Below are 10,009 nucleotides of genomic sequence, written 5' to 3' on the forward strand. Positions count from 1 at the left end.
CTCTTTTCGCTACATATAAGGAAGCTTCGGGTGAAGAAAAGCTTTATATGGGAAATAAAGCTACCGCAAGCATCAAGGGGGAAGGTACGGTCGTCTTGAAGTTGACTTCGGGCAAGGAGCTTACCTTGAAAAATGTGCTTTATGTCCCAGAGATACGGAAGAATCTCGTGTCGGGATGGATGCTCAATAAGTTTGGATTTCGTCTAGTGTTTGAATCGGACAATTTTGTCTTGTCTAGAAGTGGAATGTTTGTTGGAAAGGGCTATGCCCTTAATGGTATGTTTAAAATGAATGTAATGGTTGTAAACCAAAACAAAAGTTTGAATGAAACGTCTACTTGTACTTACATGGTTGAGTCTTCTAATGTTTGGCATGGTAGACTAGGACATGTAAATTTTAATTCATTACGACGTTTAATTAAATTAAACTTGATACCAACATTCCATATCGAGTCCAATCACAAATGCGAGACATGTGTTGAATCCAAACTTACGAGATCATCGTTTAAATCGGTTGAACGAATAACCGAACCCCTTGATTTAATTCATACCGATGTGTGTGATTTAAAAGGCCACGCGCGGAGGAAATAAGTACTTCATCACGTTTATTGATGATTGTACGAAATATTGCTACGTGTATTTACTTAGAGTAAAGACGAAGCAATAGAGAAGTTTATCTTGTACAAAAATGAAGTTGAGAATCAACTTAAAAAGAAGATAAAAGCGTTGAGAAGCGATCGAGGAGGTGAATATGTTGCACCTTTTGCGGATTTATGCGCAAAAAGTGGCATTGTACATGAGTGTACACCTCCTTATTCTCCACAATCAAATGGCGTTGCGGAACGAAAGAACCGCAAATTGAAAGAAATGATGAACGCCATGTTGATAAGCTCGGGAGTGAACCGAGAAATGTGGGGGGACGCCATTCTCTCAGCAAACTATCTTTTGAACAAGATACCTTTGAAAAATAGGGACGAAACTCCATATGAGTTATGGAGAAAAAGGAAGCCTTCGTACAACTACTTGAAAGTGTGGGGGTGCCTAGCTAATGTCACACCCCGACCACGAAGAACATACAAATCGTGGCGGAAACATCAGGGAGTATTGTAACAGAATTTATTGTTTCAAATCCATGGCAAATGAAGTTTCATTTTATTAATCATATACGAAAGTATACATTGTTTAAACAAGAACCAAAGAGTACATAACATAAATTAACTAGTTCTTGTCTCGTTTTAAGTCACTAAGGCACAGGTCCGCCTAAGTATGTCTTGATAAGTCCTATGCATCATCTCCTGAAAACACATGTGAAAATAGGTACGCCAGCATAAAAATGCCTGTGAGATACATTGGTTTTGTGAAAACGGAATTCATGACTTATGTTTGAGAAAATGTTTAGTCATGAACCTTGTATTTTGCTTTGTCTTGTAAATCATTTGAAAAACGGTAGGATCAGATGATATGTAAAAATAAGAGAACACTCTGTGGTTAAATGGATAACCATGTAAAATGAGTTTGTATAAAATAAGTCGTTTGTAAATCAATGTCTCGTGAAAAGTGTGTTATTTGTATAAAATGTTATATGTCTCAAATTGAAATGATTCAAGTAACCCTACGATATGTAATACCATACAAACATTTATATATAGGAAGTACCAGCGGCGTATCCACCATGCTTGTATCATATTACACACGCCTCGTTACTTAGATCACTTACTCAAACCAAACCATCAAGATGAAGTGTTTAACAATTGTAGAAATGTTCATGTATAGTCAAATGTCTATTGTCAAATGTAAATCATGTCAACAGATACAACTGGTTCACACGGTTCAATGGTTACAGACGGTTCATGTAATCAAAGGGGTAAGACGGTTCACGTAGTCAAATAGTTACAACGGTTCAAAATGTAGCATAATGTGTTCATATGCTGGATGAGCATATGCAACAGAAATGCAATGTAAAACCATGTACTAAGTATGCACACAATGGGCATATATAGCATGAAATGTAATGTATAACAATGTACTAAGTACGCACACAATGGGCATACATAGCATAGAATGTAATGTAAAACGATGTACTAAGTACGCACACAATGGGCATACATAGCATAGAATGTAATGTAAAACGATGTACTAAGTACGCACACAATGGGCATACATAGCATAGAATGTAATGTAAAACGATGTACTAAGTACGCACACAATGGGCATACATAGCATAGAATGTATTGTAAAGTGATGTACTAAGTATGCACACAATGGGCATAAATAGCATGAAATGTAATGTGAAACAATGTACTAAGTACGCACACAATGGGCATACATAGCATGAAACGTAATGTAAAGCAATGTACTAAGTACGCACACAATGGGCATACATAGCATGAAATGTAATGTAAAACCATGTACTAAGTACGCACACAATGGGCATACATAGCATGAAATGTAATGTAATCATGTACTATAATGTACTAACGAACATAGCAGGTATATGATGTGAAAACATGGAAAGCATGAAAGTAACAAGTAGGCACATGTGTTTCACCCCAAAACAGTTTGGAAAACAGTAAAAGATGGGGTTCAATGTACTCACCTGAGATTGCTTTGTAGTTCTTGTATAATAACCAAATAATGCTAGAGATCACGGAATATCAAACGGCACCTATGAGGTAGCTATGTTAATATACCGGACCTAAATCGGAAGGATCGGATAGTATGCGGGTTCGTAAACCAAACGAGTATGGAGACTCGTGTAATGTGGTTTAACAAAGCCTACATACTAAAATGAAACCTAACCTAGGTGCTTATGACCCATTACGACCCGTTTAGGTAGCTTATGTTACCTTAACGCGTCGTTCGCGTAGAACGCGTTGGAACGCCTAACATCGTGACCATAAGGTATAACCTCGGAAGGTTACAGCTATGGTCACCTAATGTGTTTGGTCGGATCCTAATGATCGACCAAATGGTCGGGTTCGAAAGTATAAGCGATTGTTTAGATCGCTTACCTTACGACCCTATATAAGCACTAAACTAAAAGTGAAGAGCTAAGCATGTTAGAACATGCTTAACTAAGTTTAGAAAACAGGTTTGGCATCAAAACAAACGGTTTTGATGCTCACGAGTAGTTTGGTTACAAAATACGCAAGAATGCGCATTTTGGCCGAAACTACGACTCGTTACTGAGCCTAGATAACGTGGTAATCAGTAGGTATAGTCGCCATGGACTATAACCATCGTGATCATGCTCACGTTATGAAGTTCCAACGAACTTCGTGTTGACCATAGGCTGGTCAACGCAGAAAGTCAAACAAAACGTTGACTTTCGGACTAGAAAGCGATTAAAAGAACGAAAAGAACACTTACGAAGGTCCCCGAAAGCTAAACTTGATCCAGGAGCTCAGGTATGAAGCAATAGCATCAACTTAGAGCTCTTTGATCAGTTTTGTGAGTTTTACACCAAAGGGGGGGGGGTATTTATAGGAAAAGCAAAACCGTTAGGATCGTTTCTTGAATATCGTGCCACGATCTCATGCGTACACTTGTCAAGATGTTGTGGTGGCTCATAATGACCCTTAACTCCTGAGATTGTGAAAGGGCATTGCCCTTTGGAGTGTTTGAAAGGCCAACTTCAGCCAAAAAGCAAGTTTCTGCATCTGCAGGGGCCACGCGGCCCGCGTCAGCATGCAGGCAAAACTCAGGCGGGCCGCCTGGGCATGTCTGATCTGCATAAACTTTCAGAAATGGCAGTTTTGGTCCCTGTTGCATATTTAAGCCATTTCCGACACTTCTAAGGCCCGTAAAGCCAACTTTAAGGCCCTAAAATGATGCCTAAACATTGTGGACATGAAACATGCTCAAAAATATGTCGGGTGTTGGTTCGTTTGGCTGTACGAATGCGATGTTCGGTTAATTACGACGGAATGCGAATAAGCGCGAAAAACGATCCAAATTGCGCGACGAATGGATTTTTCTCATGCCAAACACCAAGGCATAATATTATGATGCTTACAAAAATTTTTGGATGTCCGGATGTATTCAGAATGTAAGTTATGCACGAAAGTGCAAACTTGTGCACTTTTTGACACTTTTAGCCCCTGAATGATCCAAAAGCTTGTTTTAGGATACCAAACCCCTCAAAGCCTATTTCTAAGCTATGTAAAGGATATTTATGGTATGTTTAACTTATGGACATGTTCCGGAATGTTCGTTACAGTTCAGATTGGCATACTTTCGCAGTTTGTCAAGTTTAGTCCCTGTAAGCGAATTAACTTGTTTTTGCCATACCAAAGCCTTCAAAACTTATTTCTAAGTTAGGTAAAGGTTATTTAAGGTATGTTAAGTATATGTTGATGTTCCGGAGTATTTGTCGCATTAAACTGAGTACGTTTACGCACCAGTTTGCGTATAATTCTCTAGAAAGCGATGTAGAGTTTGAAATTAAACAAGAATTGATATGTGCAAAAGATACACATATTTATACAAGATCCCAAGTATGAAATACAATATTTAATCGGCTTGGTATTTGTTTGATGGTCGCGGTGACACAGATGTCACAGTCTCCCATACTTTAGGAAATTTCGTCCCGAAATTTATTCGTAGGAGTCTATTTGTGACTCTGCCAAATAACCATCAGCGATATGCAAGGTAATATCCTGTCATTTCCTTAACGGTCATTCTTCAGAAACGAAAATGAACAGACGAAGTCATTTTCCTCAACGAGTATTCTTCAGAAATGGGAATGACGGAATAAGCAAACGAATGTCCATTTCCTCAACGGACAAATCTTCAGAAACGAAAAATGAACAGACGGAGTCATTTTCAATGGTTGCTTCATCAGAAATGGAAATGAAGGATTACACAACGGATATTCATTTCCTCAATGGATAATCTTCAGAAACGAAAATGAATTAACGGAGTCATTTTCAACGGTTGCTTCATCAGAAATGGAAATGAAGGATTACACAACGGATATTCATTTCCTCAACGGATAAATCTTCAGAAACGAAAATGAATTAACGGATTCATTTTCAACGGTTGCTTCATCAGAGTCGGAAATGAAGGATTACACAACAGATATTCATTTCCTCAACGGATAAATCTTCAGAAACGGAAATGAACTAACGGAGTCATTTTTAACGGTTGCCTCATCAGAGTTGGAAATGAAAGATTACACAACGGATATTCATTTCCCCAACAGATAATTCTTCAGAAACGAAAATGAACTAACGGAGTCATTTTTAACGGTTGCTTCATCAGAGTTGGAAATGAAGGATTACACAACGGATATACATTTCCCCAATGGTTAAATCTTCAGAAACGAAAATGAATTAATGGAGTCATTTTCAACGGTTGCTTCTTCAGAGTTGGAAATGAACAGGGTTAACTCTAGACACATGACATAACTTGCTGTGATTTCTGTGCACTAAATTCCATAATTATGTATGCATCCATAATTACGTAATCCCTTGCACAGTCCGCACAGTTTGTTTTGTAATGTTTTGGGGAAGGATATCAAACTTGTGATGAGGGTGACTAGACTTCCATCGGTTCCTTTTTATTAGATCGACAGTGGATCTTCTTAGTTAGGCCACCAAGGAGTCCTTTCAGCTATATCATCACATGATATCCCTAGCCGGATTTTTGGATCAATCTGTTTAACTAGACCACTCAAGGGGTCTAATTATGAAGTAGTACTTTATAATCCAAGGGACTTAACTATAACATAGAAGTCCATTGAGGATTTTAAGTAATACCTTTGGGTATCCTACTATGAATCTCTTGTACAAGGATATGTAAGATTCTTCGAGGATTTGGATAACATAATTTGGATCACATAACAACACATAAGGAAACACATAGGCACACAGTCACATAATTATTTAACTTGATTATAATTTGTTATTAACCTGTTATCGATTGAATACGGATATGGAAACTAGTCGACGGGCTTCAATGTCCACTGGGATCTATCTGAGAAGATAGGAAGATCTCCCAAAATTTGATTTTTGATTACAAGGAATTACCACATTCGAATTAAGGTATACAACAATTAAGGACTTACGGGAAATCCTTAGGTACCCTATTAAGGATTTATAGTGGTACCTTGGGTATTCGTCACGTGATGTAACTTGCGCCTTGTACTTCGTTTCCTTAGAAGGAACGGGTACTTAGGAATTTCATGGAAAACGCAAGATGTAGGATCGTTTGCTGACCCAAACGAGTCGTTCAGAGGTTGTCTCTTGCGTTTCAGATGCGGAATAATAAGAAATGCAAGTAGATATAGCTTGTTCTTCCATCTAACTGCTTGTTTTATTGATTTGAAACGTTTTACAACTCAATCTTCACACCGGCAGAGCTTCGGCGTGGAATCCGACTATCACACCTAAGGACCGCTCATGAGGCTACTATATATAGAGCTTTGGGTCCGCTTATGTGTCACATGACCGTAAAAGCGAACCACACAGGTACACATAAGCGAACCACTATGACAAATAAGCGAACCAGGAACCTCATGACCCTATGAGCGAACCTATCCTATAAAACACATACAGACTTCTGTTTTCTCGTAAAACGTGCCCTATGCTATACAATTACGATGTAAGACCTGATCCTAGACACCTAGACGCAATCAACAGATGTAGTGCACTAACAGACTCCCCCTCAGATGTTGATGGAGTCGCAAATACACCTTGACATTTAAACTGTGTCTTCATATCTTCAATCTAGATCAGACTCTGGGCTTTCTCTCTCTTTTTTTAAACTTCAGACTCCCCCTCTCGATTTACTGGCATTCCTTTGTTCTTCAGTAACATCTTCAGAATTGTTGTCTGGCTTTAAACACTCTAATTCTCTTGATCAGATCTCTTAATTCCTTAAGTTCATCAGCATCAACGATAGACGTGATTTTCAGGATCAGAATCTGACTCTACTCATTCTTTCAGGATCGATCAACCTGGCTCCAACAGAGATTTTCAGAAATCGAAACCTGGCTACCTGCACAATCTCAACCCTGAAATAAATTTCTTTCACAAATGTTTCAAATAACTCTGCACCGACATTTGACTCTCATATCCACTAAACAAACATATAATTGCTACAACTCAGGCTCTCTCTTAAATAACTATGATGAACCACTTGAAGAAGGTTAGATTTAACGAAAACAGTTAGATTTTACACAAACACTTCCCCTTCAAATGCTGCTCATTATGTTTAGCACTCGGAATTTTGAAAATCAGTTTTCCAACGTCAGCTGTCGAAAATCTTTTTGACTTTTTCAAAATTTAGCTAAAAGCACACTAAAATCTTTTTGGATTTTCTGAGAAATATTACCTGAAACTACTAGTAAACAAAAACATACAGAAATGTAATATTTACAAACAATATTTTTGCGAGTTTGTGCAAGAGGATCATATCAGCTTTTGAGACCTATCACCAACACCATTAAGCTAGATTACATTTTAAGCTTTAAACAGTTTACCTAGATTGTCAGTATGTTTGTCCACTTAAATTCTCACACATATTTCAATCATTCGAGATACGAAATTAATGTTTTAGAGACTTAAACTTAATTGTGTATCACTCCACTTGAATATACTCCTGTATCCAGATCCCAAATATTCAGTCTTACAGGTGAGTATACCACAAATGATATCTGTAAAGGGGTTAGATGCGAGACCGTGAGAGCTCAGGTCAGAACTTCCGTTCATGGGAGACTAGGCGAGTAGGCGGCGATCGCTAGTTCGATCCTTGAACTGAGCGGGTTTTACCTCACCGCACTGTCGTGCCTTCGGGCGAGTGTTCACGGGCTTCGGCCCTAGGTGAGGGTTTTCCCCGGTTCGGAAGGCGAGTGTATCCCGATGTGGTGAATTTCGCCAGTAGCCCATTTGGAGGATTCGTTGGCCGTTCAAAAAAAAAAAGAACTTCCGTTCAACAGAGAGATGACGGCTCGACTTTTGGTGTGGAGTGGTTAGGGAGAGACCTTGTGTTCCAAGTGACCCAAGTTCAATTCCTACCCCTAGCATTTAGTTTCTGCGGCACCTGGTGATGATGGGAGACTAGGCGAGTAGGCGGCGATCGCTAGTTCGATCCTTGAACTGAGCGGGTTTTACCTCACCGCACTGTCGTGCCTTCGGGCGAGTGTTCACGGGCTTCGGCCCTAGGTGAGGGTTTTCCCCGGTTCGGAAGGCGAGTGTATCCCGATGTGGTGAATTTCGCCAGTAGCCCATTTGGAGGATTCGTTGGCCGTTCAAAAAAAAAAAGAACTTCCGTTCAACAGAGAGATGACGGCTCGACTTTTGGTGGGTCCCCTTTAGAGGATCTTTTGAATTACAACAGCAATGACTATCAATTTTATTGTTTAATCAGATTGCTGAGGGCGGCGCTTTTTCAAGCATTTGCATAAAGTATTATCCGGGGACTAGGTCAGAACTTCCATTCAGCAGAAGTCCCGGGATAATACCCCAGATATCACTGAGTATAAAGACCTAGTATCTCAGAATATGGGACCTTTCAAACACGATTTCGGGGGTTACCCATATATTCAAGAATAGTTACCCACGAATCAAGCAAGTTTGAATTTAGGTTTATATCTCGTTTCAATTTACTAAATGTGCGAAAATCTACTGACACATCCGCAATAAGATTGTTTATCACATTTTTACTTTACATTTCTTTAGCGTACTGTGATAATCCACTGATGTACTATCATTTCCTCTTTTTCGCAACAAAACTCATTTTTGAATTTTATCATGTTTTTGGCTTTTTCAAATTTTCAAATGTTTTTGAATTTTCCGAAATTACCCTACTCCCCCTAAAATGCAAACACATTTCAAAGGAAATTTGAAACTTCTAGGCATAAAAGTAAAACAAACTGTACAAAAACTTGACAACAGACATCGAATCACATCAAATCGCCATTCACTAGGCATAAACAATCTGAACTCCCTCTATCACAAATCATTTTCTCATTTAGATTTCAAAACACTCAAGTTTGTTTTAATCAAAATGATTTTTCCGGAAAATGAATTTGTGTTGATGAAAACCACTTGTAGGTTTATCAACTTTAAGTACGGGGATGTGGTTCATCATCTTGTCTATCTTTTACCCATATGTAGTAAATCAAGTACAACTTAATGTCCCTGATTTATCATTTGCAATCAAGCAAACTCTAAACCAATTGTAAAAATAACCACTTGTAAAAATATACAATATCACTTGTAAGATCAAGGTTACCACTTGTAGGAATGTTACGTCTACATCACCATTATACCAATCAGGATGCCGATTCCTGCTTCGAACTTACCAACCTGGAAGCTCCGGCGTAGTCCTTCAACCTACAAAATCCAAAACACTATTCAAATTCTTTGAAACAAACTATTCAAACACTAGAAAGATGCCGATTCATGATCCACGATATAAACTTGGGATCTCCGGCATAGTCCTAAGACTATTATGGAAAACAAACTTCCATCCAAGTCTTTTCAGACTTGATGGCTTTCAGTTCTTGAGCAGTTGGGTTGTATGTTGCCTTTTTAGTCGCGTAAAAATCTTTTACCCCTTTAGCTCTCCCACTCAACATTTTCCCAAATATCTTTTTAACATTCCCGTTGAATGTTTTCTCGACATCAAATTCATTCTTTTCTTTGTAAAACTGATTCGAAATCTCAGTTTTTCCAACTTTCTTTTTCACTTCCTCAAACTTCAATGATGGAAACTCTTCATCATTCACTGAAATTTTCTTTTCAACCTGTGGCTCTTCTGGCTTTGTGGAACCAGATTCATCGCCGACATTCACTTCACCTTTCTTTGCAACCCACACCTGGTTGTCTTTTCCTTTCTTTTTGTAAAAATTCTTTTCTGAACACTCACCAACCTCAAATTTTGAATTCTCAAAAATTTTAGGTCTATTGGTTGGTGTGTCAACATCAACAACTTTCTCTTTCAACTTCTGAGAAACTCCCTGTTTTGATTTGTCACTATTCGAACAATTCCATGCAATATGACCA

This window comes from Helianthus annuus, chromosome 11 (assembly GCF_002127325.2).
Source record: "Helianthus annuus cultivar XRQ/B chromosome 11, HanXRQr2.0-SUNRISE, whole genome shotgun sequence".
Lineage (NCBI taxonomy): Eukaryota > Viridiplantae > Streptophyta > Magnoliopsida > Asterales > Asteraceae > Helianthus > Helianthus annuus.